At 50.0% G+C, this 23,807-nt stretch overlaps 1 long non-coding RNA gene across 1 annotated transcript in view; it reads left to right on the forward strand.

The window, feature by feature from the left end:
* The window catches only part of LOC137570387 (uncharacterized), a 147,833-nt gene extending 131,195 nt beyond the window's left edge, over nt 1-16,638 (forward strand). The window contains exon 3 of the long non-coding RNA XR_011031014.1: nt 16,473-16,638. This is a non-coding gene — a long non-coding RNA (uncharacterized lncRNA). The remainder of the gene's footprint in view (nt 1-16,472) is intronic.
* The last annotated feature ends 7,169 nt before the right edge of the window (nt 16,639-23,807 follow it).

Consider the following 23,807-nt stretch of genomic DNA (forward strand, 5'->3'; position numbering starts at 1 on the left):
GTACCCTGGCAGTGGGAAACACAGACAGACAGCAGCAGCAGGAGGAATGGAGGAGTAGTGTGAGTGTGGCAGCAGGCAGGCAGCGTGACATAATAGCCCTGGTACCTAGCGGTGATAACAGGGCTGTAAATAAACACAACAGGAGGTCCCAGACAGCGGTCGTGCAGCCCACATCGCGTCCAATACACAACTGGGACAACACAGTTTTCAACCCGGGCACCTCAGAAAAATTAAACCTTTTTTTTTTTTTAATGGTTTGTTGGTTTTGTTTGTACAACCAATTACACAGATATATAGCTATTGTTTGACGTAATAGCTGGTGGCAGAGTGGCAGCAGAATGTAATTCTGTGTACCCTGGCAGTGGGAAACACAGACAGACAGCAGAAGGGCAGTACACACACAGCAGCCCACTGTAGGTGTAAAATGTGTGGCTGCAGGCGACGTAATAGTCAAACTGAACCAGGCTGGCTTAGTGAGCAGGAGCCAGGAGGTGGTAAAGGGTGGTAAGGCACATTAACGATGGTTCTTAGCCATAGTGATGCTCGGATGTGCCTCATCCACGAATTCGGAAATCCGCGTGGTTGAAAAAAAAAATCCGCATTCGGCCCCGCCGCATGCGGATTTGCGGTCGCGTCCACGCAACCACGCGGATTTTTTCCCGTGAATGGCGTAATCACGCGTGGATTCACGCCCGGAGGCGGATTTTCTTTTAATGTTAATAACAAAGCCCCCATACATGCTACAGTCCCCCAAATAGCATGGATTATCGAGGTGATAAGGGGCAACATAACTTCAACATAAAAAATTCCCAAAAAAAAAAATTTTCTAGAGAAAATGGATTTTAAAGTGAAATCAACACTTTAAATGGGGCTATTAATTGGTAATACGTGGTTTTAAAAAGGGATATACGCGTTAAGCAGTCAAAGAGGAGAAGGCGAGTTCCAATGGCACTTGGCGGCGAAGGTACCGCTGGAGGAGGATGAGTGGCTGACGGCAAAAAGGCTCCAGAGAGGTTTTTGTAATTTTTTTTTTTTGTTTTTTTTTGCAGCAATTAGCAATGACATCGCAGCAGAGTTGTCAGTGGACACGGGCAGTGTGAACGCAGAGTGCAGTGGTGGTAGCGACTGAGTCAGGAGAAGGACTATGTGGGCGGTCAGTTCAGCAGCACAGAAGGACCACGGCAACATACTGGTGGTAGTAGTAGCAGCACAGCGTCATAGTGCTGGCCAAAAAATTAAATGCACCCGGTGACCCGGGCAGTGTGAACGCAGAATGTAGTAGCGACTGAGTCAGGAGGACAAAGCGGGCGGTCAGTTCAGCAGCAGCAGCACAGTAGTAGTAGCACAGCGTCATAGTGCTGGCCAAAAAATTAAATGCACCCGGTGACCCGGGCAGTGTGAACGCAGAATGTAGTAGCGACTGAGTCAGGAGGACAAAGCGGGTGGTCAGTTCAGCAGCAGCAGCAGCACAGTAGTAGTAGCACAGCGTCATAGTGCTGGCCAAAAAATTAAATGCACCCGGTGACCCGGGCACTGTGAACGCAGAGTGTAGTAGCGACTGAGTCAGGAGGACAAAGCAGGCGGTCAGTTCAGCAGCTCAGAAGGAGGACCATGGCAACTTACTGGTAGTAGTACCATAACACCAAAAAATTAACCAAGGTAGGCACTAGGCAGGTAGTAAATGTCTTTATAAAGGCAGGCATAGTTAACAACAGCACATGCAGCAGCCACTTCATGTCCCCCTGTGTCCGACAATAGGGGCCAGGAACTCACCTTCCACCCAAGCCTGGTTGATTTTCAGGAAGGTGAGTTTGTCCACAGAGGCGTGGGAGAGCCGAGAGCGCTTCTCTGTGACCACGCCACCGGCCGCACTAAAGCATCTCTCTGAGAGGACACTGGAAGGAGGGCAGGATAGGAGTTCCAGGGCGTACTGGGAAAGCTCGCTCCAGATGTCCAGTCTCTTGACCCAGTACTCCAAGGGGTCCACGGGGCTGTCGGTGTCATTGAGCCCGCTGGATGACCCCATATAGTCAGACACCATGGTGGTCAGTCGTTGCTTGTGCTGGTTGGTGGTGGATGCTGTGGCGGGCACCTCTGTTCTGGGCTGCTGCACTGCATACAGGCTCTTGCTTAGGCTCTTCAGGTCTCCGGGGCGCCAGTTGCTGCTGCTGCTGCTGGTGGTGGTTGTTGTGCTGCTAGTGGCAATGGCAGGCACCTCTTGCTGGCTTGGCAGAGCAGTTACAGTGGGGGTGGAAGGCTGGGGGAATGCTTCCAGTAGTCTGCGCACAAGGGCCTCCTTCAACTCCCTTGTGCGTTGCTCGGTGGTGGATGGCGTCATTAAGTCTCCCAGCTTCCCCTTCAGACGGGGATCAAGCATCAAGGTACTCCAGATGTCCTCCCTTGAACGCATCTGGATCACCCGGGGGTCCCTGCGAAGGCAGCGCAACATGTGCACAGCCATGGGAAACAAGTGGGCCCTGCCAGCAAGATCTTCCTCGTCCTCGCCATTGTCACATAACGCATGCCTGTCCTCTTCCTGTGCCATGTCGTTGTCCTCCTCAAACCGCCATCCACGTACAACGCCTGCTGCACTCTGCTCCTCCTCCTCCTCCTCATTCAGGTTAGGGACCTCCAACTCGTCCACTACCTGCTGTGAGCCCTCCTCTGAGCTGGACTGTGCTGCCATCTGCTCCTGTTCTTCCAACTGCCTCAGGGCTTCATCCCCACACTCAATTAAATTGTCCATTGCCTGCTCCAGTAGACAAACCAAGGGCACCCACTGGCACACAGAGGCCCGCTCCTCACTGACCATCTTGGTTGCCTCCAGGAAGGGACTCAGCACCAGGCATACTTGCTGCATCAGTGTCCACTGAGTGGCAGTAATCATGGGGACTTGCTGGTTGCTGGGGACACTTGGGTCTAGCATGTAGGCCCTAACAGCCAGCCTGTGCTGACACAGCCGCTGCAACATGGCCAGAGTCGAATTCCAGCGAACTGGCATGTCGATGATCAGCCGGTGTTGTGGCCTTCCATACTGCTGCTGTAAGGTGGACAAGAGTGCAGAGGCAGTGGCTGACAGGCGGAAAAAGCGTACCACCGCCCGGGCATCCTGCAGCAGCTCGCTCATCCCCTGGTAGGTGTGCAAGAAGCGCTGCACCACAAGATTGAGCACGTGGGCCAAGCAGGGGATGTGCTGGAGGTTTCCCTGCTGCACTGCTGCCACCAGGTTGGCCCCGTTATCGGCTGCCACATACCCCACTTCCAGGCCTCTGGGGGTCAGCCACCTCCGCTCCTGCTTCCTGAGGGCGGCCAGGACGTTGGTGGCCGTAAGCCTCTCCTTCCCCAGGGTCACCAATTTTAAAAGGGCTTGGCAGTGCCGAGGCTTGGCACTGCTGCTGCCGAGGTGGGCTTGCTTTCCGGGTGCTGAGGGAGTGTCGTGACAGGACCCTTCTGCATCCCCCCTGATCCCGCGTGGTGGCACCACTAGCTGGGCTGATGCGCTCTTGTCCTCCCTCCCTTCCATCAGTGTCACCCGGTGGGCCGTAAAGGACAGGTAGCGACCTGTCCCAAATCTGCTACTCCACGAGTCCATGGTCACGTGGACCCGCTTGCCCACAGAGTAGTCCAGGGAACGGGCCACGTTTTCCACCGCAAACTTGTGGAGTGCTGGGATCGCGCTCCTGCTGAAATAGTGGCGACTGGGGACTTGCCACTCGGGGATGCCAAATTGGAGCAGCGTCCGCATGGCGCTCCCCTCCTGCACCAGGGAGTAGGGAAGCAGATGTGATGCCATGGCCCGGGCCAGCAAGCCATTTAGTTTGCGGATCCGCCTGTGGCTTGGAGGCAGAGGCTTGGTCAGACCCTGAAAGGTGTCGCTCAGCAGGGTCTGACGACGCTGGGATGCAGGGGAGACAGAGGAGAGAGACGAACACTGGCTGCCAGCCTCAATGTCTGTGTCCTGAGCAGCCGAGGTGGAAGAGCGCTTGCGTGCTACTACTGCTGCTGCTGTGGGGGATTCACGACCCTGAGGGAGGGAGGATGCTGCTGCGCTGGTGGGCCTTCTGCTCTCAGGAACCCCTGCCAGCAGTGCCTGCTTCCTCTTAAAGTCCGCATACTCGCGGCAGTGGCGGCTTCTCAGGTGGCCCTGGAGGGATGAGGTACCCATCTTGCTCAGACTTTTCCCACGGCTCAATCTTTTGCTGCATAACCTGCACACCGCATACCTTTTGTCATCAGTACATTCCTCAAAGCAATCCCACACTGGTGACTTTAATTTACTGCGGCCCCCACTAGCAGAGGGTGCAGAGGAGCAATGTGTGGTAGTAGTTGCCGGGGGTTGCATGGTGGTGGTGCCGGCTGAAGCAGTGTCCTGTCTACTTCCTCCACGCCCACTGCTGCCGATGCCCCTGCCCCTGCCTGACATATGGCGATATCCTTGCCTAGGCCGAGGTGACTCGTCATCCTGCTCTGCCTCTGACCATTCTTCCACGGACTCAGCAGGCTGCACATAGTTAGGGTCCACAACGTCGTCATCATCAGCAGCATCATCATAATCCAGCTCTTCCTCTGACTCCCCCGCCTCCTCTTCTGTCCCTACATCCCCAGACACAGACCCCTCTTCTTCATCACCAGAACTCAACAACGCTTGTGATTGTGGCCCGATCTCAATCTCTGCCACATCAGTCCCCAGTAAGTCCTGAGCTTCTTGCATCAGCAGGTTCCCAGATGCCGGACTGAGGGACAGAACGCTGTCATCCTGGGAGGGCTGCTGACCAGTGGGTGCTGGGGTGGATGTCACAACAAGCGTGGGATGTTGGCTGCTGCTGCTACTGCTTGGAGTGGTGCTCACAGTAGAGGTCTGGGAGGAAGTCATGATGTCCATGAGTACGTCAGGTTCCATTTGATCAACCACCACACGGGGACCAGAAACTTTAAAATATTTGGACAATGGCGTCCGCTGACTCGGCCCAGGCTTTGCTGCCCCCCTTTCTGCTGCATCACGACCACGTACAGCTGGGCGTCCTCTCCCTGGACGTGGAGCAGTCCCAGAAGTGGCTGAGGCAATTGAACTCCCTTTCCTCTCACCCCGCGAAACCCTGCAGACATGTTGCTAGTAATGAATCACTGGATGCAGTGGGCACAGTACAAGGTCACTGAAGGATGCAGTGGGCACAGTACAAGGTCACTGAAGGATGCAGTGGGCACAGCAGTGGGCACTGGATATACAACTAGGTCACTGAAGGATGCAGTGGCCACAGTACAAGGTCACTGAAGGATGCAGTGGGCACAGTACAAGGTCACTGAAGGATGCAGTGGGCACAGCAGTAGCCACTGGATATACAACTAGGTCACTGAAGGATGCAGTGGCCACAGTACAAGGTCACTGAAGGATGCAGTGGGCACAGCAGTGGGCACTGGATATACAACTAGGTCACTGAAGGATGCAATGGGCACACAAGGATGTCACACTGTGTAATGAGATGCTCATATGCCAGCGAGCGAGCGAGCAGTGGGCACTGGGCACGGCACAAGGTCACTGACAGAATGAATGAACAGCGCTGGCAGAGAGTGGCGGCGCCGGCGGTGTGACTGGCTGCCTGCAAATAGTACAAGTGTATAACTGTCACTAGAATATACAAGTGAACACTGCAGCTGCACTAACCTGCCTGCCTGCACTCTACACACAGATAATCCCCACTCCCACTACACTGCAGCACTGAACCTGCCTGCACAGCACTACACATAGTTAAATAATCACTAGACTCCCACACTCCCACTACACTACACTGACTACAACTAACTACAGCAATCACTCACTGACTAGCTAACTGTGTACAGTATAAGAGCAGTGTTAGCAAAAAAAAAACGCTTTGTTTTTAACACAATAAATGCACTTGCTCAAACAACAATGGCCTGGAGATAATCCTCTCAGCACCACAGTCTAACAAGGACAGAGCTTTTCCATCATGGCCGCCGCTTTATATTCAGGAGGGGAGGGCATAGCTCCCCTCCTGTGATTGGTTGCTAGGGCCTGGCTGGGGCACTCTGATTGGCCTGCAATGTGTCACTTCCGCATAGTTTGACGCATTTCCGCAAACCACGACTTCAGCACCGGGTTTCACGAGCGTGAATGCGGATTTCTGTCCGCATTCACGCGAAGCCGAAGTAGATTTTCGTGGTTGAAAATCTATTCACGGATTTTCGTGTCCGAGGCGGAATGCGTCAACATGGTCGTGAATCCACGCGTAAGCGTGATCACGACCTGGCGGTGAGCACCACTGCTTAGCCAGTTCATGTCCCCCTCTCGCCGACAACAGGGGCCAGGAACTCGCCTTCCACCCACGCCTGGTTCATCTTGAGAAACGTCAGTCTGTCCACAGACTTGTGAGACAGACGTGAGCGTTTCTCGGTGACCACGCCACCAGCTGCACTGAAGCAGCGCTCGGACAGCACGCTGGAAGGGGGGCAGGACAGCACTTCCAGGGCGTACTGCGCCAGCTCGCTCCAGATCTCCAGGCGCTTGACCCAATACTCCATGGGATCAACAGGGGCATCGCTGTCAAGCCCGCTGTAGGACCCCATGTAGTCAGCCACCATGCGGGTCAGGCGCTGGCTGTGACCGGAGGAGGATGCTGCTGCATCATGCACCTCCTCTCTAGTCACTGCTGCCGGAGCCTCTACAGTCCTGTAGAGCTCGTGGCTGAGAGACAGCAGGTCTGTGGGGCGCTTGCTGCTGGATGCAGGCACCTGCTGCTGCCTCTGTGCTGGCTGCTGGACAGTGGGGGTGGAAGGCTGGGGGAAGGCTTCCTCCAAGCGCTCAACAATGGCCTGCTGCAAGCTCCTTATTTGTTGCGCTGGGTCTCCTCCTGCAGGCGTCAGGAACTGGCTCAACTTCCCCTTGAGGCGTGGGTCCAACATCATGCTGATCCAGATGTCCTCCCTCTGCTTCATCTGGATCACCCTGGGGTCCTTGCGCAGGCACGCCAGCATGTGTGCTGCCATTGGGAAGAGGCGGGCCACGTGTGCTGGCACATCGACGGCAGTGCTGTCCTCCTCATCCTCCTCCTCTGCCGCCTCATCCTTTCTCCACCCCCGCACCAACTCAGCTGCGCTGTGCTGATCCCCCTCATCAGCAGCAAGGTCAGGGACCTCCACCAAGTCCTCCTCCTCCTCCCCCTCAGAGGTGGACTGTGCAGCTGCTTGCCGCTCCTGCTGGTCCAAGGCTGCCGCTCCCTGTTCCAGCAAAGCATCGAGGGCCCTGTTCAGCAGACAAACCAGGGGCACCCACTCGCAGACCATAGCATGGTCCCTGCTCACCATGTTAGTGGCCTGCAGAAAGGGAGCCAGCACTAAGCACACCTGCTGCATGTGCCTCCAGTCATCATCGGGGACGATAGACGGGATGTTGCTGGTCTTGTCCCTTCTCCGAGCGGCGGAAACAGTGGCCAGGGCAAGGTACTGGTTGACAGCGTGCTTCTGTTCAACCAGACGCTCCAACATCGCCAGGGTGGAGTTCCAGCGAGTCGGAACGTCAAGGATCAGCCGATGGCGTGGCAGCTCCAGCTCCTTTTGCACGTCTTCCAGGCTCGCACAGGCTGCAGCCGAGCGCCGGAAGTGACGCACAACGTTCCTTGCCGTTTCCAGCAGTTCGCCCATCCCCTGGTAGGTGCGCAAGAACTTTTGCACCACCAGGTTCAGCACGTGGGCAAGACAGGGGATGTGGGTCAGGTTTCCCCTGTCTATTGCGGCAACCAGATTGGCCCCATTGTCGGCCACCACCTCTCCGACTCTGAGGCCTCTGGGGGTCAGCCAAATCCTCTCCTGCTCCTGGAGTTTGGCCAACACATGGGTTGCCGTCAGCTTGGTCTTCCCAAGGCTGACCAAGTGCAGCAGCGCTTGGCAGTGGCGGGCCTTCACGCTGCTGCTGAGGCGGGGGGTTTGGCCAGGTGTGCCGGAGGATGGCAGAGGATCGGAGGAACCTGCTGCAGTTCCCCTGACCCTGCGGGGGGGCACCACCCACTGTGTTGCTGCTGCTGTGCCCGCTGCTGCTCTCCCATCCTCACCCCCTTCCACCAAGCTGACCCAGTGGACAGTGAAAGACCGGTAGCGGCCTGTCCCGAAGCGGCTGCTCCAGGAGTCCATGGTGACGTGGACCCTTTCACCAACCGCGTGCTCCAGCCCTCGCTCCACATTGGCCATCACAAAGCGGTGCAGTGCAGGAATGGCCTTGCGGGCAAAGAAGTGTCTGCTGGGGAGCTGCCAGTCTGGGGCTGCGCAAGCAAGCAGCGCACGCATGTCGCTCCCCTCCTGCACAAGCGTGTACGGCAGGAGTTGGGAGCACATGGCCCATGCCAGCAAGCCGTTCAGCTGCCGCACGCGACGGCTGCTGGGAGGCAGAGCCCTAACCACCCCCTGGAAGGACTCGCTCAAAAGGCTCTGGCGTGGCCTTTTGCTGGCACGGGAATCAGCAGACACAGCAGAGGAGGCCACTGAGGACTGGCTGCCAGAACAGGCCTCAGTGTCGGCGGCAGGAGTTGCAGAGGGGGGAGGAGCAGTGCGTTTCCGCACTCCTGCTGGTGCTGCTGGAGGAGCAGGAGGGCGGGTGGCTGCTGTTGCTGCTGCTGCTGCTGCTGAAGGCTGTGCAGTGATGGGTGTGGTGCCACTGCCAGCACCAGATGCCTTCAGCCTCTGGAACTTCTCATGCTGGTGGAAATGTTTCGCAGCAAGGTGGTTGATGAGCGAGCTGGTGCTGAACTTTAAGGGGTCTGCACCTCTGCTCAACTTCCGCTGACAGTGGTTGCAAGTGGCGTACTTGCTGTACACTGTGGGCATGGTGAAAAAACGCCAGATTGGTGACAAAAACGACCCCCTACGGCATTGAACCGCTGCTGCCTGTCTCCCTGTGGTGGTTGGGGGGGGGGCTTGGGTGCGGCTGGTGGTGGTACTGGCAGATGCTGCTGCTGCTGCTGCTGAGCCTGAGACACCAGCAGGCTGTGGGACCTGCCTACTGCTGCCAATGCTTGCAATGATGCGCCTCCTTGCAAGGCCCACAAGCGCATCCTCCTCCTCAGAGCTGCTGAGGACGACATCCCCTGGAGGTGGTGGCACCCAGTCTCTGTCTGTCACCGTGTCATCATCAGCCTCCCCCTCCTGAAACATGTCCTGCTGGGATGATGACCCCCCAAACTCCTCTCCTGATGCATGGATGGGCTGCTTGACTGTCGCCACAGTCTTGCTGTCCAATCCCTCATCCCCCAAAGTGCCCATCAGCATCTCCTCCTCCAAATCGCCAACAACAGCAGACAATTGACGCATCATGCCTGGGGTCAAAAGAGTGCTGAGTGACAGGTCGTCGACTGACGGTGAACTGGCCTCCTCCCCAGGCCCTGCTGGGCGGCTGCTGCGAACAGGGGTGGTGGTGGTGGTGGTGAGGGTGGAGGCCTCGGATGCAGAGCTGATGGCGGGCTGCTCATCCTCCGTCATCAGTTGCACCACAGTGTCTGCATCCTTTTCCTCAATGGGACGTTTCCGACCCGGCTGGAGGAAAATCGGAGCAGGTGCTACACGCTGCTGCTGCTGCTGTGTCTCTGCAGCGTGAGTTGCAGATGCTCCTGCTGGGCGGCGCCCAAGGCGTCCACGGCCAGTGGCTATGGGAGGAATGTTAGCCACTGACGCTGCTGCTGCTGCTGCGGAACTGTGCATGGTGGCGCGGCTGCGCCCGCGGCTTGCCACAATGCTGCTCCCTCTCCTCCTGATTCCCTTGCTGCCCTTCCCCTTGCCCAAACCGCGCTGGCTGCCACTTCCAGACATCTTCGATGTTTTGGGCGTAAACACAAAAGTTTTTGAAAAGGGCGGGTGAAAAGTGGGGTACTTTAATGGAGTGGGTTGGTGGGTGAGGTGACTGAGTGAGTGTCCCGACTCCCTAGTACAGTAAGTAAGTAGTAACAGTCAGGAAGTATAACTAGCAGTTACAATAATCAGTAGTAATCACAAGGAAATAGAGTGTGTGTACACTACAGACAGTGAGTGCACGCACGCGCAAACACGCGCAGGAGCTGGCCTATGAACAGAGAGTGAGTGAGTGTCCCTAGTACAGTAAGTAAGTAGTAACAGTCAGGAAGTACAACTAGAAGTTACAATAATCAGTAGTAATCACAAGGAAATAGAGTGTGTGTACACTACAGACAGTGAGTGCACGCACGCGCACACACGTGCAGGAGCTAGCCTATGAACAGTGACTGAGTGAGTGTCCCTACTACAGTAAGTAAGTAGTAACTGTCAGGAAGTAGAATTTACAATAATCAATCAGTAATCAGAAGGAAATAGAGTGTGTGTACAGTACACAGACAGTGAGTGCACACACACACGCAGGAGCTAGTAGCCTATGAACAGTGACAGTGAGTGTCCTAGTACAGTTACAGTATATAACTATTCAGAAGGAAATAGAGTGTGTGTACAGTACACAGACAGTGAGTGCACGCACACGCAGGAGCTAGCCTATGAACAGTGACAGTCAGTGAGTGTCCTAGTACAGTTACAGTATATAACTATTCAGAAGGAAATAGAGTGTGTGTACAGTACACAGACAGTGAGTGAGTGCACGCACATGCAGGAGCTAGCCTATGAACAGTGACAGTCAGTGAGTGTCCTAGTACAGTTACAGTATATAACTATTCAGAAGGAAATAGAGTGTGTGTACAGTACACAGACAGTGAGTGCACGCACACGCAGGAGCTAGTAGCCTATGAACAGTGACAGTCAGTGAGTGTCCTAGTACAGTTACAGTATATAACTATTCAGAAGGAAATAGAGTGTGTGTACAGTACACAGACAGTGAGTGAGTGCACGCACACGCAGGAGCTAGCCTATGAACAGTGACAGTCAGTGAGTGTCCTAGTACAGTTACAGTATATAACTATTCAGAAGGAAATAGAGTGTGTGTACAGTACACAGACAGTGAGTGCACACACACACGCAGGAGCTAGTAGCCTATGAACAGTGACAGTGAGTGTCCTAGTACAGTTACAGTATATAACTATTCAGAAGGAAATAGAGTGTGTGTACACAGACAGTGAGTGCAAGCACACGCAGGAGCTAGCCTATGAACAGTGACAGTCAGTGAGTGTCCTAGTACAGTTACAGTATATAACTATTCAGAAGGAAATAGAGTGTGTGTGTACAGTACACAGACAGTGAGTGCACACACACACGCAGGAGCTAGTAGCCTATGAACAGTGACAGTGAGTGTCCTAGTACAGTTACAGTATATAACTATTCAGAAGGAAATAGAGTGTGTGTACACAGACAGTGAGTGCAAGCACACGCAGGAGCTAGCCTATGAACAGTGACAGTCAGTGAGTGTCCTAGTACAGTTACAGTATATAACTATTCAGAAGGAAATAGAGTGTGTGTACAGTACACAGACAGTGAGTGCACACACACACGCAGGAGCTAGTAGCCTATGAACAGTGACAGTGAGTGTCCTAGTACAGTTACAGTATATAACTATTCAGAAGGAAATAGAGTGTGTGTACACAGACAGTGAGTGCAAGCACACGCAGGAGCTAGCCTATGAACAGTGACAGTCAGTGAGTGTCCTAGTACAGTTACAGTATATAACTATTCAGAAGGAAATAGAGTGTGTGTACAGTACACAGACAGTGAGTGCACACACACACGCAGGAGCTAGTAGCCTATGAACAGTGACAGTGAGTGTCCTAGTACAGTTACAGTATATAACTATTCAGAAGGAAATAGAGTGTGTGTACACAGACAGTGAGTGCAAGCACACGCAGGAGCTAGCCTATGAACAGTGACAGTCAGTGAGTGTCCTAGTACAGTTACAGTATATAACTATTCAGAAGGAAATAGAGTGTGTGTGTACAGTACACAGACAGTGAGTGCACACACACACGCAGGAGCTAGTAGCCTATGAACAGTGACAGTGAGTGTCCTAGTACAGTTACAGTATATAACTATTCAGAAGGAAATAGAGTGTGTGTACACAGACAGTGAGTGCAAGCACACGCAGGAGCTAGCCTATGAACAGTGACAGTCAGTGAGTGTCCTAGTACAGTTACAGTATATAACTATTCAGAAGGAAATAGAGTGTGTGTACAGTACACAGACAGTGAGTGCACACACACACGCAGGAGCTAGTAGCCTATGAACAGTGACAGTGAGTGTCCTAGTACAGTTACAGTATATAACTATTCAGAAGGAAATAGAGTGTGTGTACACAGACAGTGAGTGCAAGCACACGCAGGAGCTAGCCTATGAACAGTGACAGTCAGTGAGTGTCCTAGTACAGTTACAGTATATAACTACAATACAAAATACAATCACTAAGTAGTAAAGGACAGCAGAAATACTGTCTAATACTATCTAATACTGTCTAATACTGTCTAATACTTATGAGAAATAAACTAACAGAGGACAGGAGGACAGCTGCCCACACAGGCAGGCCCTGAGGCCTAAAGCTGTAAGCCTGCAGCAGCAGCTGGCCTGTCTCTATGTAACACAAAAGCTACTAACTAAAATACAATGTCTATCTAACTAACAACAATATAGGTGTGTATAGGAGGTGTATGTGAGCAAAAACGCTAGGTAAATGACCACAATAGAGCTCTTGCTAAGCCAAAGCACAAAGGAGCAACTCTCTCTCTATGCAAGTCTCAGGCAAGGACGGAGAAACGGAACATGGCGGCCGCTATTTATAGGGTAGGGGCTGGCCAGGGTCCCCCTCTGTGATTGGCTGCCGTCAGAGGGCCTGGGAGCCCTCTGATTGGCTCTAAGGACATTAATCTGGGCTATGACGCTATTCGAGCTCGGTATTCGAGCTCGAATAGCGCCGTTTGCTCGAATAGCTCGAATAGTGAATGGGCTATTCGCATTTACTCGAATAGCCCATTCGAATAGCTGCAGCTATTCGGAGCTCGAATACCGAGCTCGAATAGCTGAAAAAGAGCTCGAATATTCGAGCTACTCGAATATTCGAGCTCTGCTGAGCACCACTGCCCAGCACCGGCTGTCAAATGCCCTAGGTACGCCACTGCGCGAGTACAAGCCAGTGGAGTGCATTCTTCAATTTGCTATAAAGTTTCCTGGACCAGAGCAGGAGTCTCCGCAGTCAGGTCATTTCATAGCCGAGGACACATAGTTATGGCCCAAGAATGTACACCTTCAAACATCTGCAGGAGGGAAAGAGAAACACTTTCACTGCAAAAATCTTACACTTCAAGTCGCAGATACTCCAAAAATCCAGTTATGTCCTTACTGCTCCTCTAATCACTACTTGTCCACCAAACCTCCAGTCACACTCGCACTATACAGTGTGTACCACATGTCTAGTCACACTCCCACTACACCTCCAGTGATGCCCCACCATACAGTGTGTGTGTGTATCACAACTGCACACTTCCATACTTCTACACCTCCAGTCACGCCTCTACCACACAGTGTGTACCACAACTTCACACCTCTAAACCTCCAGTCACACCCTCACTATAAAGTGTGTACCACAACTCCAGTCACACTCCTACTACACCTCCAGTGACACTCCACCACAACTCTAGTGAAAACCCTCTCACAACCCCACCACTGCATTCATGTTGCTTCCATTTTACCAGTGGTGTTCTCTTCACTCCTCCAGTCACACTCCTTTTACACCTCAAGTCACGCTCCAACACGCCTATCACACCTCCAGCACTATATTCCTACATTCTTATTACTACCATTTTTACAATTTTCTTCCCACCACACCATCTACTCATTTCTCCAGCACACTTTCAGTCACACCTCTTTACCATATCTCCATTGCCATATGCTGTATATATATATATATATATATATATATATATATATATATATATATATATATATATATATATATATATATATATATATATATATATATGCAGTAGAATCCCTTTATTGTAAACGCCAAGAGACTGGGAAAAGTGGTTTACTATATCAGAAGATTACTATATCTGAAATGGTCATACTCAAGCACATAAACTATACTTGATTCACTCAATAATTGAGAGTCATTTTTCCTTTTCAATGCTTCAGCAAGCAAGTACAGCGTCTGAGCTAGATCAAGATGCACAGTGCTCAATATGCATAATCACAACAGCTTGCACAGGAAGCATAGGTCTCACCAGGTAATGCAGGTACAGTACTGATAGTGTGTTCCTCTGCCTACATTTCTGTGTAGTCTGGATTATACTGTAGCGATGCAGCCATGCACTAGCAAGTCACAGATGACAGACAATAATCAGGCAGCAGCTTACACAGGAAGCATAGGTCTCATTGGCTGGTGCTTTTGGGGTAATCCAAGCAGCAGGCCCAGAGCAGTGTGCAGTGCAGTGTCAGCCTCAAACTGGTCAAAAATAAGCCAGAAATACCCTGAAGTTACCCAAATGTTCCTATATAAAACCAATCCTTAATATTCATATAATTAGCAATTCAATGTAGTAATTAAAAAGCTTATGTACATGTCGTGGTACAAGTCAGTATGCAGAAAACACATGTCTTTGCCTCATTAGTGGCTCAGAGCTGGAGGGCACCAGGCTGGTTTCGGCTAATGCAAGCCTTTAGCAGGTACATTGCATCTGGAAAGGCACAACTTGGAGCAAACAAAATGAACAGTAAGATTAAAACCTAAAACAAGAAAATAAAGGCCAGTACTCAATATACACAACATAAGCAATGGCCAAGTCAAGAACAGCAGAAAAGGCCAATGCACAATACATTGTAGGGGCGTAACTAGAGGTGATCGCAGGGGTCCTCGAGCTGTCAGGAGCCCCAACTACAAACCTTCACTCCCTCTGATACAGAGGACTGTACTTCACATCAGGTGTTTTTGTGGCCAATGGCCACTCTTGTTGTAATTGTAAAGATCATGATGGCCACACTTGTTTGTTTTATGGCCCTTGTGGGATGGTCCCCGAGGCTGTGAAGGGCACCAAAGGGAAGGCAAGGGAAGGGGTATGAAGGCCCCATCAAAGTTTCATTGGGGACCCCATGTATTGTAGTTACACCATTGATACATACAAAAGGATCAAAGTGGTTGAAACTATGCGGTGATTATACAATCTGCATGGGACATGTTAGCATTACCCTCCTAGTGCCCCGATAGTATTGAAAATAAAGAAAAAGGGAAGAGACCAGGAGCCAATAATGCAAACAGCCAATAAGACCCTATAGAGTGGGGATTAGGTGTTATACTCATATTGTGTTGGTTGCTACAACACGCAACCACTTTGAATGCATATGATTCCCGCTTCTGCTGGGGTTGGGGTATCTGTTAGAGGTTTAACAACATTATTACTTTAAACTTCAGTATAGTAAACCAATCACAAGATGTCACTGTGTGTGAAGTGAGGTGATGATCTCTATGGTATTGTGATTTCCTGTATTCACTCTGTGTTCCTCCTTGTTCTAAGTAAGCTATATTACCTGATGGTCGTGTAGGTTTTATCTCTTCATGTTTTTCTTCAGTAAGGAGTTCTAACTTGTTATATTGGGTGCCTATCTGCATGTACAGAACACTCTGCTCCATCAGTATCCATCCCTTGATTTTGGGAGTACTAACTGATGGGGTCTCAGAAAGAGAAATTAAAACTACAACCTTACAACTAAGGTGTAAATTATAAAACATTTTGGGAGGAGGCGTCCAAAATAATAAAATACATAAAAATGTTAAAATAGAGTTGGCTTACCTCTCTAGTAGAATGAACCAGTCATATAAAAAATATTGCAAACTGACTAAGCGTTTCGCAGGTTGACTCTGCTTCCTCAGGTGAATAACAAGTTGTGCGGAGTGGCATAGGTGAAATAGGTGCTGATATGTGAGCGGTCGTGGAGAGTGTGTCCTATAGAAGGAGAGCCCCATGGTTTGTAATTACATTCCCACATATATGCCAAAGAAAAAGCTATTATTTATTGCCTTTAAAGTGTACCTGAAGGGAAAAAAGGGCCCAATTTGGATACTTACCTTACCCCATCCGCCTCATGGTTCCCTCTGAAGCTCGTAGACAACCCCTTGTCGGCGGAGCATGGCTGCATTGGGAAGGCACAGATAGTTGGCACCTGTGCAGTGTGGTCATGACTGGCTGTGAGCTTCGGGGGGGGGGGGGGGGGGGGGTCTCAGGGCGGTCCCAATGCTGGCTGCCGAGGTTGAAGGGGATAGGAAAGCCTCTGGAGAAGGCCTAATTCCTAAGTTTGCCCAACATTTCCCACAGGCTAGCTTTAAAAGAAGTCAGCAATAACAGCAATGTCTCCTGCTTCATTCTGCTTTTAAGAAATGCTCAGAGTCCCTGTGTGACTGTGTAACACACACAGCAGAGATACCTTTGGCAATAGCTCCATAGTTGAGGTTTAATATTGATATCTCATATTTTTGACGGTGACATTTTTGCCACCAGCTACTCATTTCCTTTTCCGTGTTCTTCCTGGATGTTTTCCTCTAGGTGTTCTGTGACCTCGAAGGATTTTGCTGAGTGTCGGGTTGCTGGCTGCAGTCACAGAGCCCCTTGACAGATTTAGGGAAGAAATGTATGACTGTGGACCTTTCCTGCAAGAATTCACCATAATTACAACACGTGACCTTTCTCACAAACGGCCCACTGAAATCAATGCCCGTTCACTCTAAGAGGGTAATAAAATTAATTGCTTGTGGCATTTTGAGATTGGCTTCAGAAATATGTCTTTTGTTTTGTCTGCTTTCATGTGGAAAAATTTGTCTTGGTTTAGATCTACGGCATAAAGTTTTATATTAAACTAGGTACTAGGAAGAAAAAAAAGAACTGTAACATTTTATAGATTTGTATTGGTTTTTTTCTGTGTCCCTTTCTGAAGAGTACTTCCCTAACTTCCTGTTCAAAAAAGAAGTGAGGAAATCTGTTCCAGAACAACAGAGGTAACAAGTCCAGGGTCGGTTAGCAGCACACCAATTTGTAAATTCCAAAGTGTTTTATTCTTCACATCTTAAGTCAACACACAGATTGACAATTATTTCGGGGCCACGGAGGGTCCCCTTTATCAAAAAGTACAGACTATGCAACCAGTAACCCCTGTGCACAACATTTAAATACCAAGGGCTTAATTGACAAAGCCGTGCAAACTGTTTAGCACGGGTGTGCTAAACAGTTAGCACGTGAAGTGCCGTTCGCGGACTTTTGCGTGCGCAAAGTGCCGTGATTCGCGCGATCGCGGACTTTTGCATGTGCAATTATCGTGGCAAATTGCGAGCGCAAAAGTCTGCGAACGGCACTTCACGTGCTAACTGTTCTAGTTGGCAAACTCTAGGGGGTGCTGCTGATTGATATGCAGACTGGCTGCAGCAGAAGCACTATACCTGGTCCTCTCCTCTTCTGCGCTGTACCTCTCCTATCACTGTGCAGAAGCGTCTCCCTGTAGGCTCCTGATGTCTGTCATCTGACATTGGGAGCCTACAGGGAAATGCTGCTGCCTGATAATAAGAGAGTGCTTTTCCTGGGGCTGCTCTGCACATGTAGATAGGGAGGGAGATTTTAATCTGGTCGCAATTGGGCGGGGGGCAAACACTGTCCACACTCCACTTTTTGTCTGGTGGCAGTGGGGAGGCTTCGGCATCTGGCAGCAAAAACTTTACAACCGGCACTGGCTGGATAACAAACGCTGAGTTTGGAATGCAAAAAAGTGTAATCACTGCACCTTACAGTTGATCAGGAACCAGAAGGAGATGTCGGCATTACAGCAGCTGCTCGGTGGAGGGAGAGGAGAGCTGGTCCAGTGTCTGGAACAGGTAAATATGAAAGTGATCCGTGCGCCCACTCTGCTTAGGCTGCCAGGCTGGGTGGGCACACTGGAAGAGGGGAGAAAATGTGGCGCTGCAGAGTGCACAGCAAAGTTTAATTAGTTTGGGAAAGAGTTAAGATTCCATTTAACTGCCGACATAAAAAACGCCAACACCTTGCAAACATCCTTTGATGAATTTATACCATAAACACATTCTTACCTGATAAATTTAATTAACATTCCCAGCAGTAAATCGTAAACCCAGCATCAATCACAATGTCCGATAAAATGTCCGTCAATCACAATGTCCAGCAGTGCAGTCCAAGGTCAAAATCTTCAGCTAGCCGTTATCGATAATCTTGTACATTCAGCAGGAAGGAACTGCACTGTATCTCTTCAAATCTTGCTAATTAAAGGCTTTAAAACCATTTAAAGTGTGATTGTACTCCCAAAATGAACACTTCAGTAGCTACTCTTACGTACATAAAAAATATCAAATTCCCAAGCAAAAAAAGTTTGAAAAAAATGTTTTCTCTCACTGCAGAGAGCAGTACAGGCTTTCTTATCTCTGGTCATCGGCAAGTGTAATCATTGTCGCTGAGGAGACACTCTCTGCCTGTGTCTTCACTCTATTATCTCGCCAGGGACGTAACAATAGACCCTGTAAGGGATGCAGCTGCAGGGGGGCCCAGAAGACACAGGGGGCCCCCTCCTGAGAGATTGACAACTAAACGCAAGGCGAGAAAAACATTTCTGCTCTGCACAACTGTTCTAATGACTGCATCTGCTCACCTACTGTTAAGAAATCGTACAAAGTTTTGCAGACAAAGATTTGTAGACAGTCCCTATTTAGTGTGCATTAGGTTCTTGTGTAATGTGCCCAGCCCCCTTGGTGGGAGGGGGCTTCATTCAAAGTTTTGCAGGGGGCCCAGTGATTTCTAGTTATGTCCCCCTTCCTCCGCTGAATAGACACATTGCCCTAGCAAGAGCTAAGTCACTTCATCTGAAAAGTAGTGTCAGGCAGAGAGATTGTTGTTGTAAATGATTACATTTGCCAAATAGCCAGAGAAAAGCAAACCTGTACTGCTATCTGCAGTGAAAAATAAATGTGTTTACGCTAAGGGAATGCTTGGGAATGGGTCTTTATCTTTGAAGTCTCCCCATGAGCCCTGGAAGCAGAGGCTTCCGGCAAGTGACCCCGGCCCCTTATAAGCGAGCTACATGGTGTTCTCTGTATTGGTAAGAGTGGGTATGAACGAGGGCACCATGATAGGGCATCAATAATAAAGACTACTAGTATGAAGGGTCTATAATTGGAACACTATGATAAAGAAGCACTGACTGCAATCACTATACTTAAGTAGACACTAACGGGAACACTAATGGGTGGACTATAATGAAAGAAGTAGAGGTAAGGGCACTATGATGAAGGTAGCACAAACAGACTCAATATAACGAAGAAGGCACTAATGGGGGCACTTTAATGGGAGGACCACTAAGGCTACGTGTCACAGGAGGCCCTAGTGGTCAGACCTCAAATGGCCTTCCAAACGGTGCCGGCGCACGGATCGTGCGAACTCTGGTCGCAGTCAATGCGCAGGAACCGTTGGGAATTAGCCGCAGACAAACCAGAAGGGAGCCTGTGAGATACGGTAATTACAAAATACACACTAATTCAGGGTATAACTGCCACCACCTCGGTTACCATGGGCCCGAGGAGCCTGCTGACTGACTAGTCCTGCGAATAAAAACGGTTAAACACACTCTATTCGGTCTAGCCAACAACAACCAATAGTAGCGTCTCTTTAGAAACCCGGGATCAGTTCTGTGCGTGCTGAATAGTAGGGTAGCTAGAAGAACAACTGACGATAGCGTCGGTTTATTGAAAGCAATATAAATAATTAATATATACAGACAATTATTAAAATCAACAATTATTAAAACAGTAATAGCCGGTATGCAAAAATAAAAGAAGGGAGAAAAAATACTTAGTTCCTGGAAAGATGTCCTTTAGTGGGAAAACTTGTAAAGTTCTTGGTTTCAATTAGGGATGGGACGAATCCACAATTTCTTCGAATCCGAATCCGGATCCGAATCTAAAAAGGTTCTCGAATATCTCGAACCTTTCGAATCCCGAATCTAACGAATCCTGCACATAAAAATTGTGCGATCCATGGTATAGTTGCCCGCAGTATAGGTACCCAGGCATAGGTAGCGAGGTAAAGGTGCCTTCAGTATAGCTAGCTAGGTATGGGTGCCTTCAATATTGGTAGCTTTCAGTATAGGTAGCAAGGTATAGGGGCCTGCAGTATAGGTAGCAAGGTATAGGGGCCCTAAGTATAGGTAGCAGGGTATATGGGCCTTCAGTATAGGTAGCAGGGTATATGTGCCTTCAGTATAGGTAGCAGGGTATATGGGCCTTCAGTATAGGTAGCAAGGTATATGGGCCTTCAGTATAGGTAGCAGGGTATATGGGCCTTCAGTATAGGTAGCAGGGTATATGGGCCTTCAGTATAGGTAGCAGGGTATATGGGCCTTCAGTATAGGTGTCAGGGAATATGGGCCTTCAGTATAGGTGTCAGGGAATATGGGCCTTCAGTATAGGTAGCAGGGTATATGTGCCTTCAGTATAGGTAGCAGCCTGGGTATATGTGCCTTCAGTATAGGTAGGTAGCTAGGTATAGGGGCCTTCAGTATAGGTAGTAAGGTACATGTGCCTTCAGTGTAGGTAGGTAGGTAAAGCGACCTTCAGTATAGGTAGCAGGGTATAGGGCCTTAAGTATAGGTAGGTAGGTAGGTATAGGGGCCTTTAGGTAGGTAGGTAGGTAAAGGGACCTTCAGTATAGGTAGCAGGGTATAGGGCTTAAGTATAGGTAGGTATGTAGGTAGGCAGGTATAGGTGCCTTTAGGTAGGTAGGTACGTATAGGGGGCCTGTAGGTAGGTAGGTATTGAGGCCTGTAGGTAGGTATAGTGGCCTGTAGGTAGGTAGGTAGGTATAGGGGCCTTTAGGTAGGTAGGTAGGTATAGGGGCCTTTAGGTAGGTAGGTAGGTACGTATAGGGGGCCTTTAGGTAGGTATAGGGGCCTTTAGGTAGGTGGGTATAGCGGCCTGTAGGTAGGTATAGCGGCCTGTAGGTAGGTAGGTAAGAATAGTGGCCGGTAGGTAGGTAGGTATAGTGGCCTGTAGGTAGGTATAGTTGCCTGTAGGTAGGTATAGGTGCCTTTAGGTAGGTAGGTATAGGTGCCTTTAGGTAGGTAGGTAGGTATGTATAGGGGGCCTGTAGGTAGGTGGGTAGGTAGGTATTGAGGCCTGTAGGTAGGTATAGTGGCCTGTAGGTAGGTAGGTAGGTATAGGGGCCTTTAGGTAGGTAGGTAGGTAGGTATAGAGGCCTTTAGGTAGGTAGGTAGGTATAGGGGCCTTTAGGTAGGTAGGTATAAGGGCCTTTAGGTAGGTATAGGGGCCTGTAGGTAGGTATAGGGTCCTGTAGGTAGGTAGGTATAGCGGCCTGTAGGTAGGTAGGTATAGCGGCCTGTAGGTAGGTAGGGATAGTGGTAGGTAGGTAGATAGGTAGGTAGGTCAGTAGGTAGAAATCCCTCGCCCTCCCGCCAACCCCCCCACGGCCCCCTCCGTCCCCCGTGCCTCCTCCGCTCACCCCTGCAAGAATCTACTCACCTTTCCCGTGGAGCGCAGAGCGGCAGACCTCTTCGTTACTTCTTTGTTCCCTCTAGTGGCCGGACCGGCTCTTACTGATGACGTCATTGTAAGAGCCGGTCACTAGGGGGAACCAGGAAGTCGGCGAGAGGTCTGCCGCTCTGCGCTCCGCGATAGGTGAGTGGATGGAAACTATGCGGGCAGGGGGGGCGAGCGGAGGAGGCGCGGGGGGGTCGGAGGAGGACGAATGCGAGCGGCGGATGCGCGGCGATGCGGCGTCGGGATTCGGCGGATTCGTATAGTGGAAAATGGCGTCGGGATTCGAATCCACGAATCTCGAATATTTCCTAATATTCGAGGGATTCGTGGATTCGCAGGATTCGTCGTCCCACCCCTAGTTTCAATCAAAGTTCAGAGTTCAGACCAGGTGGATGCCAGCATATCCTCAAGCTGGCACAGATGAAATCAAGATGATGTTTCAGGGTGGAGGGCACTGAGTTTGTCTCCTCTGCCATTCTTATGCCCCTGATCCAGTAGGAGGGAGTGAGGGCAGGGCCACACACCCCCTTAGAACATGAGATGAGTCCTCCCCTTGTCCTGGGGACCAGAAATCATGTCTTAACCACATATGGGCTCTATCTCACAGAACCGTACAGGTCAGGGCAGATTTACTAATATTTTCAGGTCTGCCTCGATTTACCCAGCAGCCTGATACCAAACATGAGGGGTGGGACCCCTGTGGTATCATCAGGGCACTTTCGAACTGCCTAACTGACAGTCTTTACCTCAGAATGTTCTGAAATGTTCTCAGAACCAGCGCCAGACAGGGCCCTACATGCTCTGTTAGTTTGGAGGGTCTGCCAGCCTGGCAGCACAGAAAATATGACACATATAGCAGTTTATGGAATATGATCTACATCTGGGATTGGCAGCAGGTCATCCCTAGGTGAGGTTCTTTTTGAAGCTGGCAGTATGTCGGCTCCCCTGCTGGGGGAAGGAGCCAGAGTGTCTGAGTTTTTCCACTCTAGATTGCTTCTGTCATGGTGCTTGTCACCTATACCTGATGGATGGGCCATCAGCACAGCTTGAAGCCAGGGACACTCTGCAGAAGGCTAGGGCCCTTTCAGTTCCTTTAATTAACATCTGAATGTGAGATCAGCTTAGACAAACTTTGAGTTTACACCTCTGGCTAACAGGGCACAGGCTTCATGAAAAGACTCCGCAAACTAACTCCCCTGAAGACTGCAGAGACCCCCCCCAGGCTGGACTGCCTGGTGTCCACCGACATGAGATTCTGATTTGGCAGCGCATCGACAATCGAGGCGGGAAATCGATTGCGGTTGCGTTTTCTGCGCACTGACGGCTCGTCCGTCACACTACGTTTGCACTAGTGCGGTGCGATTCTGGTGCGGAAAACGTGTAAACGAATCCGCATGCGTATGAGTACGTGTTTGTATGCAAATTTTCACGTGGAAACGCTCACGGTATTCGATTTTAACCATCTCAATTCCGGTATGCATTACCTTTGTTTTTTACATGAAAACATAAGTGAAAACTCTTTGGAAAATCGAATGACGAAAATGCATGCGATTTACCTGTCAATTACATTACAGGCGAATCGCACACTAGCCTTGTGGTGTGCAAACTCTGATGGCTCTGCTGTGCAGATTTTTTTGCTAGTGGAAACAGGACCATTGACTATCATTGGCTATGCAAATCTGCATGTAGAAAATGCATGCAGATTCACTGTAGTGGAAACGGGTCCTAATATACACTGTACACAGAGGTTCTAACTGTTAGGGCTTAGTGTTCTTTACACTCAGATATAACAAGTTAGAACTCTTTACTATAGAAAAACATGCAGACATATATCTTACACCCCGATCAGCAAAAGCAGCTTGCTTACAACAGAGAGAATACAGAGCGAATACAGGAAATGACAATCCCATAAGTATCACCATCAAATTTTACACACAGTGATATCTTGTGGTTGTTTTACTATACTGCAGTTTAAAGGACAACTAAAGTGAGAAGATTATGGAGGCTACCATGCTTATTTCCTTTTAGGCAATACCAGTTGCCTGGCAGCCCTGCTGATCTATTTTGCTGCAGTAATGTCTGAATCACACCAATAACAAGCATGCAGCTAATCTTGTCAAATCTCACAATAATGTCAGAAATACCTGACATGCTGCATGTCTGTTCAGGGTCTATGGCTAAAAGTATTAGAGGCAGATGATTAGCAGGAATGCCAGGCAACTGGGATAGCTTAAAAGGAAATAAATATGGCAGCCTCCATATCCTTCTCACTTCAGTTGTCCTTTAACCACTTCACCACTGAGGGGGTTTACCCCCTGACCACCAGAGCAATTTT

The sequence above is a fragment of the Hyperolius riggenbachi genome, chromosome 4 (assembly GCF_040937935.1).
Source record: "Hyperolius riggenbachi isolate aHypRig1 chromosome 4, aHypRig1.pri, whole genome shotgun sequence".
Classification (NCBI taxonomy): Eukaryota; Metazoa; Chordata; class Amphibia; order Anura; family Hyperoliidae; genus Hyperolius; species Hyperolius riggenbachi.